Source organism: Akebia trifoliata, unplaced genomic scaffold (assembly GCF_017979445.1).
Source record: "Akebia trifoliata isolate Shusen 1 unplaced genomic scaffold, ASM1797944v1 Contig00095_ERROPOS300000, whole genome shotgun sequence".
Taxonomy (NCBI): Eukaryota; Viridiplantae; Streptophyta; class Magnoliopsida; order Ranunculales; family Lardizabalaceae; genus Akebia; species Akebia trifoliata.
The window spans coordinates 1-10,876 of NW_028236846.1; positions in this window are offsets into that span (position 1 = coordinate 1).

The following is a 10,876-nucleotide window of genomic DNA, read 5'->3' on the forward strand; positions in this document are numbered from 1 at the left end:
TGTTTTGTGTAAACTTGAATTCTACTTTAAGAATTTTTTCAATTATTTTAAAAAATTTAATTAAAAAAATAGCATGCATAGGCCAATGATGTTAGACACAAAAGGTTTAAGATTATTAAAATATTACTTTATATATATATATATATCAATTTGATCTTCATAATTAATTTCGATACTTCTTGTTTCCCTTTTACCTTCAATACTTTTATCTTGTGCTTTAAAAAACACAAAAGGGACAACAACGTTATCCCATTAAATCGTCAAGAAAATGCAACATTAGCTTATGGTAAATAAGGTAAACTTAATCTTGCATTTTGTAATGGGAGTAAACTTAATTTCACCAAATTTAAAGGAGGTATTTCTAAAAGACCCGATTTTTTTTTCTTTTACAATTAATAAAAATATAATAAATTTATTAAAAAAATAATAATATATAAAAAGTATTAAATTTTTTTCTATCAGCAATAAACATTGAAAAATATCATAAACAAACAAAATTTAAGCACCTTACTCATCATACTCATCTCACGGTATGCCAGAACCATATACTTATTACTGCACAATGAGAGAAAATCTATGATTCTGACACACCCCACATCACGTGAACATAACACGTGGGAAAGTCATTCTATCACAGTTTTATTTTTATTGTTGAAATACACAACTTCACATTCCTATAAATATGTGCGGTTGTGTATTCTAAGAAAAAAAGGTATTTGGTTCCATGCACAATCATGTGGGGGGTGAGAGGGCCATATCACTTTCTTTTTTCAAAAAATTGAATAGAGAATTAAGATGAAGGTACTTAAGTCATTTTTCATCTATTTAGTCACAAGAGATCGAGGCCAAGGTTGCATGTAGTCATTTTGAAAAGTATCTCTCTAATATCGGTCAAAACGTGAGGAGTTAAATTACCAATTTGTTTATTAAATTTGAATGACCCTATTAGGAATACGTATGTGGTTAGTGTGAAAAACACATGGGGTATATCTAATATAAATAAATATAAAAGATGGGGCAAATCACTAGTTTGTTTTTTATCGAATTGTTGCATTTTTATTACAACAAATCCCCTGAGGTTCTCACAACTTCAAGGGAATCTTACTTTATGAAGATTGTTACCTATCAAATCTTACTTTATCAAGTTTGTTACCTAAGAAACTTTCTCTTAGTGGGGATCCACATCATAAATTTAAATTGATACTACTTTAGAGTGAATCCTAACCGCATCAATTTGTCGCATATAAAAAAAACATGATTTGATGCCACAAAGTTATAAAGTATAAATTCAAAGAACTTTGAAAATTTTAATTAATTTTCACAGTTGAATTTTAGTTTTAAATTTAGGAGTTCGATAAACATCCATTTTCAATACTTTTGATTAAGCACAAAAAGGATTTTTTATTTTTATTTAAATTTTTTTATTTTTTCTTTTGAATCTGAGAATTTTTATGAAATCTAGAAGTCTATGGTGCTAGATTGCCAATTAGATAATCCATATGGGCTCAATGACCCCTTTTTTTTTTTGTGCTACAATAGTATCCCCATTGGCAAAGGGCCCAAGCATCTTATTTGGTCTTACGTCCAGTTCATAGACCCTATGGACCATGTCTGTCTACTAAGATTTGAACGCACATTCCCTTGGGGACCTCAAAGTCTTACCACCATGCCACATTGATTCATGAAGTAAGGTGTGTACAATAACAAACTTGATAAAGTTTAGAATTTAGGTAATAAAATTGCAACAGATAAGTTTGCATGGCCGTAAATCCTTCTTTAAAAAATTCAGTCATGTGGTTAGTCTAAAAACACATGGAGTATATCTAAAATTAATAGAAATGAAGGGCCAAGCATTGGCTTTTAAAAAGTTTAGTGGGAGCTATAGCTCCCACTCGTCCCTATATAGCTCCGTCCCTGAGGAATATTTGTTTAGGATTTCATAATCTTGACTGACAAATCGCACAAAGCTTAGCGTGGGTAATTTTGTAAATTAGGGATTCATTAATATATGTGGGTTGCGATTAATCTGGGATCATGTGAAATCTTAATTGACTCTTTTTCTATCCAATGGGATCATTAAATTACCATTTTCTATGCAATGATAGAAAAGTAAAAGTAGAAAGATAATTATGAGGTGTATTGATGTTAAGATTATGCTATTTGTATATCGCAAACATAAAAATTATAATAGGCTTTATTTTTTCTTCTTTCTTTATCATCATTTTCTCTCTTTTTTTCACTATAAAATTGTATTCTATCTAATTTTAATATATATATATATATATAGGGTAGCGTTCAATGGCCAACTTTTTGGCAAAATATTTTTCAAAACATGAGTTAGAGGTTTTCGAATGGGCTGATTTTTGGTGAGGATGATCTCTACGGTGAGGAGATCATCCTCACCAAAAATCAGCCCATTCCAAAACTTCTAACCCATGTTTACAAGCTGAAAAATCGTGGACCGTCCATTTTTTGTAAACTGTTTTTTGATGGGATTAGAAGTTTGGAATGGGCTGATTTTTGGTGATGATGATCTCCTCACCGTAGAGATCATCCTCACCAAAAATCCAGCAGCCCATTCCAAAACCTCTAACTCATGTTTTGAAAAATGTTTTGCCAAAAAGTTTGCTAAAAAGTTGGCCGTTGAACGCCCCCCATATATATATATATATATATATATATATATTATTCAATATATTAAATACTTTTTTAGGACTTTTTTTCATTTGTTACTTTAAGGGTGTTTATTATGCAATTAAATAATACCTGGTTTTGAGGTCTGTATCGTAAAAGATCCTACTAAGAATGAGTAACTAACCTCCAAAGGGTTGGTTCAGTGGTTAAACTAGCAATAAGGATTTCTTCCCTCTAGTCGTGTGTTTAGAAACTAAGTAGCTTTCTGATTTATCCTATTGCATGTTGGAAAACTTTTCATGTGATTGAGGTATTTAATCTTAAGAATTAATTTGCATCCCAAAAGGAATGTCGGATATCCTGCATTATAAGAAAAAGTAACTATTAACAAGGGTAGGATTGTAGGACCTAACATTACCCCATTTAGGTGAGTCCGACTTTGAAGCAGAAGAATCCCTCCTTGTTACATGACACGTGGTGTTTTGAATTTATTTCACACCCTTACATTTTCGCAAAATTTGGAATACCTCATTGAAAATTCCATGTGTAACCTAATGGAGAGGGTTCCTTCAAAATTTTGAAACGGCCTACCACGGTGAAGAGGAAAACCAAATGATGCATTTTTTTTCCTTTTGAAAAAAAAAAAAAGGTTTAACTGGGGCTTAGCCAACTTAGGCTGAATGGGGGGTTACATTAGGCCTTCATTTTGAGACCGACAAATAGGCTTGGGGATATATTTTCCTTTTGTAAAATCAAAAAATCAAACCAAACCCAATTATGGCCAAACTTCGTGTATGCAATTTTCTAATGATTCATTTTTGCTCACAAAAACTAAATAACAATTTCTACAAATAATACACAAAATTAAATTGTCCAATCTAATTTAAGAATGAATGCATGATCAATTGATTATCACTAACAAACATACAACCAAGGGCAATGCCAGGATTTTCTTATAGTGGGGGCAAAGTATGGTTAGTTGTATAGTTGAAGAGCCTGAAGACGAATGGTTTTAGGGAGAAATTCAGAAGATTTTGATTATAAGTTGAAGAAAATGATATTTAGATCATTTCCAATAGTATATAAGAAGGTTCGGTCAAGTCACAATGTCATCACAAAAAATTGAAGGAGGGGGGTAAAAATTGGAGGGAGGTCAGGGTGTGGGGGCAAATGGGGAGAGAGGTGGGGGAGTGAGGACAAATGGAGCATGTAATTAGTTGAAAATATAGGAGTGTCTTAAAGTTCGGGAGGGGGGCAATTGCCCCTACCAGCTTCTTACTAGCTTCGCCCTTCCATATAACCATTTTTTTTTAGCTAAATAACATAAACCATTTAATAGGGTGTAGTGCTACATACCTGGCTGGTAGCCATCTCCATTAATTCAATTTAGAAATTTGAATATAACGTTCCCTTAGTGAATATTGTTTCAATGTCGACTCTTATCCTCCTTATCCTCCTTATCCACCTTCTATATGGAAGGAATACTTTCTTGATAGAATTTGAATTCTCACTAGTCTCTCTTTTTATTTTTTATTTTTTCGAATTTTATAGAGTAAACCGTCTTATAGCTCTTGAGATGATGTTTTTGATTGAAAATATGGACATTATAGAAGAGGACATCCATACTTTTCATACATAGGAGTAGAGTGCCTAACTCCTCTCTAGATTAGAATCCAACCCATCAAAGGATTTTAATCCTTTTCAAAATGAATAATAATGCTAGGATGACCATTAGGATTTACTACGATTCTCACATTTCTGACATGGAAGTGCATATATAACTGTAGATGAGTTCTTCTCGTATCTTAAGAAAATAATATATGGCTATCAAATCAATGCAGTGAAAATCACAGTCAAAAAAAAAAATTACCCTTAGGATTTTCCTTTTAAAATAGAGATTTCCCAATCAATTAGAACTCTCAATAGAACATTTCGTTATTGACATTACCTCTTTAACAAGAAAACTAATATATTGAAAACGTTTAAAACCGTGGTTCATAGACTTAATGGGCCACCCACGGACCTTAGGTCCCACTTTCTGCTTAGCCACTTAGGCCCAATGGGGGTATATAAGGGACCTAGAGTTAGACTAAGGTAGAACCCGCCTCTTTAGAACGGGGTTAAGGCTGGAACACAGCCTCTGCCCTGAGCCCATCCCTTCATAGTCCTACAAATACTTACTTAATTCTAGAATCCTAAATAAAGAAGGATTATTTAATAATGGGTCGGGTTCTAGTATCTCATGAAGAATGAGACAATACATCCCGACTGTTTAAACAGAAAATCCAACAGTTGAGATTTATATCTATCTCGATAATACATATCTCCAAGATACTTATTTTGAGGATAAATGTCTAACAATTGAATTTTGTGTTTAAATGGTTGAGGATCACGTGCGTCTTCCATGTCTCTCCATGACTCACTCATTCGTCATGACTCACCGGACTGACCATTTATATCATATATTTATAAAGTTAGATATATGATTTTAAACGAAAAATAAGCGAAAGATGCATTGGATTCCATTTTGACGAAAAGCCATATCAAATTAATGGACTTTGAAAAGTCCATTAATTTACATCTGTTACAAAATCAATTTAGCCCAGTCGACTGGGCTTAGCAACAGTAGGTATAGGCCTATCGAAGGTACAACCCACCTCTTTGGGCTCAACTAAGCCTGGTCTGAGCCCGCTACATCTTCTAAAGAGTAAAAATTACAAGATCCTAGAAAGTTAAGTAAGAAAAAATAAAATAATGGAACCCCACAATATTCAAAATTATAATTATCTCCAAAAACATTACAATTAGGTTTTCATCCTATGACCAAAAGTCAACATACTAAGACTTTTCCCTCTCTACTGATCTCTCAATTGATTTCCATATTTTCTTAAGTGAGATTTGAGAACCCATGCAATCCCTCGCACTTCCTTTTTATTTTTTTGTTTTTGTGTGTGCCAAGTTTGGTCATATCTCACTCGCCAATCTTACTTTGTACCCAAAATTCTTTACAAAGCTAAGAAATCAACGGACAAGATCGTATAATCAAACCTCAATCCAATTTCTTCTCAAAAGGTATATTTTAAGAGTCGTGGTTTCCAGACGCTCCCTGACGTGACATGGGCTAGAACCACAAATATTTTTTCTTGGGATACACAACTGCACATCCTCATAAATATGTGCAGTTGTGTATCCCGAGAAAAAAATTCTATGATTCTATCACATGCCATATTAGAGAGTGTATGTCAAGGGGAGCGTCAGAAAATCATTATTCATGTTTTAATCCTCAATAAACATTTCTTTATTCTAAATAAGATTTAAGTTGATATCGAAATGAATATAAAAAAAGCTTATTCTTCTAATATACAAAGAGGGGTAACCATTAATTATCAATTTTACAAGACGAGGCAACCATAATATCCATTTTTTTTCCTCTCAATGAATTTCTCCTATTCAAATACATTAAAACAGATTGATGGTTCAATCATCTCATAGTCAATATTTGAGGCACATGAACTCCTTAGGACCCTATCTTCTACCCTATATAGGTTAATGTACTCTTGAATTATCTTTTTTTATGGAGATATATAGTTTGGCTTATATGCTAATTTGTTGCCCAATTTTTTGTAAATGTTTTGTATTTTGTAAATTTTGTTTTCTCGTTTGTTTTTTGTTTTGCTAATGTACGGTTGAATTTTGTTGTAAATGACAAGTTCATACTCGTAATCAAAGCAAACAAAGAACATGGGGTGATTTATGGATAAAAAAGAACAAAAAAGTGGCGGTATAGTGACCAAAACTTACAATTGATGAAGAAGAATTTTTGGGGAAATCGAAGGGTTTTTTTGCAAGAGCTTGAAGATGGGGGTATTTCAGTCATTTTGTATTGTCAAGAGTAATTGTGGAACCAATCGGTTTGCTTGGGCTACGTTTAAAAACATCTATCCAAATTTGGTTCCAAATAGGTAAATGGGCTGTACTGAAACTGAACGAAAAACTACTGTTGAGCCCAATCTAATTAGGTCCTCAAGTTCGTTTAGTTTTCAAAAGCTTAGGTGCATACCTGAACCCATTGGTACCTTTGGCCCGAAAATCCAACCCATGCCTAAACAAACGACCCGTTTTCATCAGACTCAATTTGTGGTCCAACACTTGCCTAACAAACATGAGTGCTGATAATATGCCTATCTGACGTGTTTTCTCATTTTAACCATTGTATGTAAAAAAAATTACATTTAATCTCTATCATTATATTAAACATTCTATCCAAGATATTTATAACATGTTTTGTTCATTTCAATCACAAATGATCTCTTTTCACACCTCAATTATTGGATACAAAAATACATTTAATTTCTACCATTTGGATTAAATAGTATATTAAAGACATTTATCACAATTTTATTCATATTAATCACAAATTATTTTTATTCATTTCAATCATTGAATGAAAAAAAAAAACATTTAATCTCTATTATTTCATTGAACACCTATCTAAAACATTTATTGAAATTCTTGTCTATACTAACCACAAATCCTATTTTTTCATTTCAACTCTTAGATGCAAAAAATATGTTTAATCTCCACCATTAGATTAAACATTTTATCCAAGATATTTATGACAATTATGTTAATATCAATCATAAATCCTCTATTTGCATGTTAATGCAAAATATATATTTAATCTCCATCATTAGATTAAATATTTTATTCAAGATATTTATAGTAAAAATTGTACATATTAACCACAAACTTTCTATTTTCATGTAGTAACCCACTCCTGGAAGTAGCACGACACGAAGTGAATGATTTAGTCCCACATCACCTAGGAGTACGGTACTTTAAGTATTCATGACATAGTACTGAGGCCTTTTGAGGGTAAAAGCCTAAGAACAAAACCCTGGGCCCAAAAGGCAGTTAATTCAAGAATAATATTGGTATTGTTGTGAGTCGGGATGTGACAAATGGTCTCAGAGCTTATTGCTTGCGTGTAGGGAATTGCCTTGTGCATACTTGAATGTATGTCTTGCTAGGAGGGTGAATGTAGTAACCCGCTCTTAGAAATAGCACGACATGGGATGAAGGGTTTAGTCCCACATCGCCCATAGTACCGAGAGCCTTTTGAGGATAAAAGCCCAATGACAAAATCCTGGGCTCATGGGGTGGTTAATTTAGGGACAATATTGGTACTGTTATGGGTCGAGACGTGAAATTTCATCAAATCCTTAGATGCAAAAAAATATATTTAAGCTTTACCATTTGATTAAACACTTTATCCAAAATATTTATCACAAGTTTTGTCTATATCAATCACAATTTTTTCTCTCTTAATTCTTAGATGCAAAAAGTACAAACCATCTGACCATTGGATATATTAACCACAATTCCCAAATGTCGACAACTTATCCAAATGTCATATATTTAGTATTTGGTATTTATTTTCAAAGAAAGGTATAGTTTTGAAGTTTGCTCTTATATTATGTGATGATTGATTTTTCTTACAAAATATTCATTTGTTATCTCAATCTAAATAGTTTTATTTTTTAGAGATATAATTGGTATCCCAACTTTTTAAACCCCCATAAATATTAGAACACATCATTCAAACATTACAATATTGCTTCAACATTACAAAGCATTATATACCATTCAAACAACTTCAACAATTTTTTAAAAAAGGATTAAGATCATATAAAATCCTAAATCCAACCAAAAGAAATCTTTAAAAGAAATATATATATATATATATATAATATATATATTTTAATTATATGAATAGTGATTTAGAGGGGGGGATCAATTGGAGTTCAACTTCGATCGGGGGAGAGCATCGTCTCTAAATTTAGAGAAGGTTCTAAATTTTAGATGTGGGTTGGAGTTACTCTTAAGCATTTTAAACTTAAGGCGTGATTGATGTTGGGCTTTGTGGAGCCTAGTTATGTTTGATTCGATTGACGATCCGACCCAACTTGAATAATGTTTGCCCAAGCCTCCACTCCATAGACTAAGCCTCCTAGGGGCAACGCCCCTAGGAAACAATTTTGGGCCCGTCTTGTAACCCATTGTGAATCCTGTGAGCAGTATATAGAAGTCGTTTTTTGGTGATTAGGATTTTTTAAGGTTTTGGTTATCGTCTTTGAGACTTAAGCCGTACTTTGTAATTCTTCTCGAAAATAATGAAATCTCTGCAACTCCGTGGACGTAGGCAAATTATCGAACCACGTTGATAAGGTCCCAATTATTCGATTTTTGGGACCGTAATTGCACTAAGATTACCATTGCATAAATGTTAGTTCCTTTAAATAATTGCAAAATTATTTTATTTATCCAAATTAATAGAGCTAATGATATATTAGTGTTAATTGTAGCGCACGTGGAAGTTATCAAATCGCGAAACAATTACGGTTGCAATACACGAGCCGAAAGGAAGCATCCAGAAGAACCCCGATCGATTTGGGCGCACGTCACCCCGCCGCGGCTAGGCATGACCGCCCCACGATCATCTCGAGGAATTTTTCCTCGAGATTTTCACAAAAGCTTCCAATTGCTTCGGTGGTTGTAACTGAATGGGTAGTTTGAAGCGAATCATCCGAAAAGATGACCCGATTACCCGAATACGAATGTTATAAATTGGAGGGTTGATTTTAGAGAAGGGGTCTTCTCTTGGCTCTCTTCTTCTCTAATTTTTATTTTTCCTCTCTTTAATCTTCTTTTATTCTCTGTAATTTTTCCTTTGGGTGAGATCTTGAGTGTACTGAAAACATCAAGATGAACCATTCATTGTTTGTGTAATTGTTGGGAGAGCTATAAAAAAGAATTTCGGATCGATCATCATCTTCATCTTCTCCACCCATGTTCTTTAATCTTTGATCTTTTATTAATTTCTGCAATTTTAATTTCTGCGATGATTGGCTAAATTCTCATTAGAGAATTAAGGAAGCCAGAGCAAATTAATCCCTCTAGTGTAGATTTAAATTCTTGTTTTGCTTACATGTTTTAATTCTGAAAATTCTATCTAATTAAGGTAATCCAACTTATAATTTGATCCAACTTATATAGTCATTACTTAGATAAGTTCAAAAATGGCTATGCTATGTGAAAAATCAGAAGATGAGTTGGGCAATCTCAATCATACTAGTGTTTTCATGAATATCCTTTGATTACTCTTAAGGATTTAATTGTTCCACCGTCCGATCCATGAGCAATGACTTGCTTCATGGATTGAGTTATATTCCGAATTTATCTACATTATGGATTAATTGCAAAGGTTTGATTAACTTCTCTAATCTCTCTCTCTTAGATTTTCAATCTTTCTTTTTCAGTTTCAATTTCTTTTACAAATTAGTTGTTATTTGCTTCTTTGTTTCTACTAATCAATTCTATTTTTAAATCAATCTGTTTCAAAACTTTGTTTTGGTTTATAACCGAATGAATCTTTGAATCTTCGTTGTCCCTGTGGAACGAATTTGACTTGCCCAAAGTCTTAGTTCACATCTTAATCTCTGCATTTATTTAGCAAGATTTACAACCGATTACACGTAAATTTTGTCTTGTGCGTGTGATTGCTTTCTTTTTTGACGTGTGTTTTTTCTTTATTTTTGTTTCTCACAGGTTGGGAATTTCGAGTTGAATTCCTTACAATTGATTGTAGGGGAAATATTGTCTAGCAAATCATTTTTCATTGTTTGAGCACATCATGAAAAATTAATATTATTTGAGTGGCATAGAAAAACAATAGAGAAATATATTATTTTCATTTGACTTTTATAATAATTATATAAAAATCATGATAACACCATTCAAATTGCATAATTTTTTTGTGAAAAATTTAAAAGAATACCATCTTATAAAATGACAATCCAATACAACATCCCTTTCGATTTCATGGAAGAACACAGATAAAAATAAATAAATAAATAAAGTTGGTCTTGATCCAAGGTTTTGAAAATGGGCGGTTGCTGAACCCCCAAAGTTAAAACCAAGGTTTAATGATGAAAATAACCTTATATTTTTTTCCCCTATGTTCATAGAAATTTTTTTTCCACTACGCCCATGTGGCATCGGATCATATTTTTAGATGCCACAAGGTGAGCTCAATGACCTTAATATCAACAACTATACACAAATGTGTAAGGCTAGATTTATTAACAACAATACAGCTCACGAAGAAGAGAAATGTATTGGTAGACCCAACTGTTGCATTTTTATAATAAAAACTCCCTTGGAGTTCTTGCAACTCTAAAGG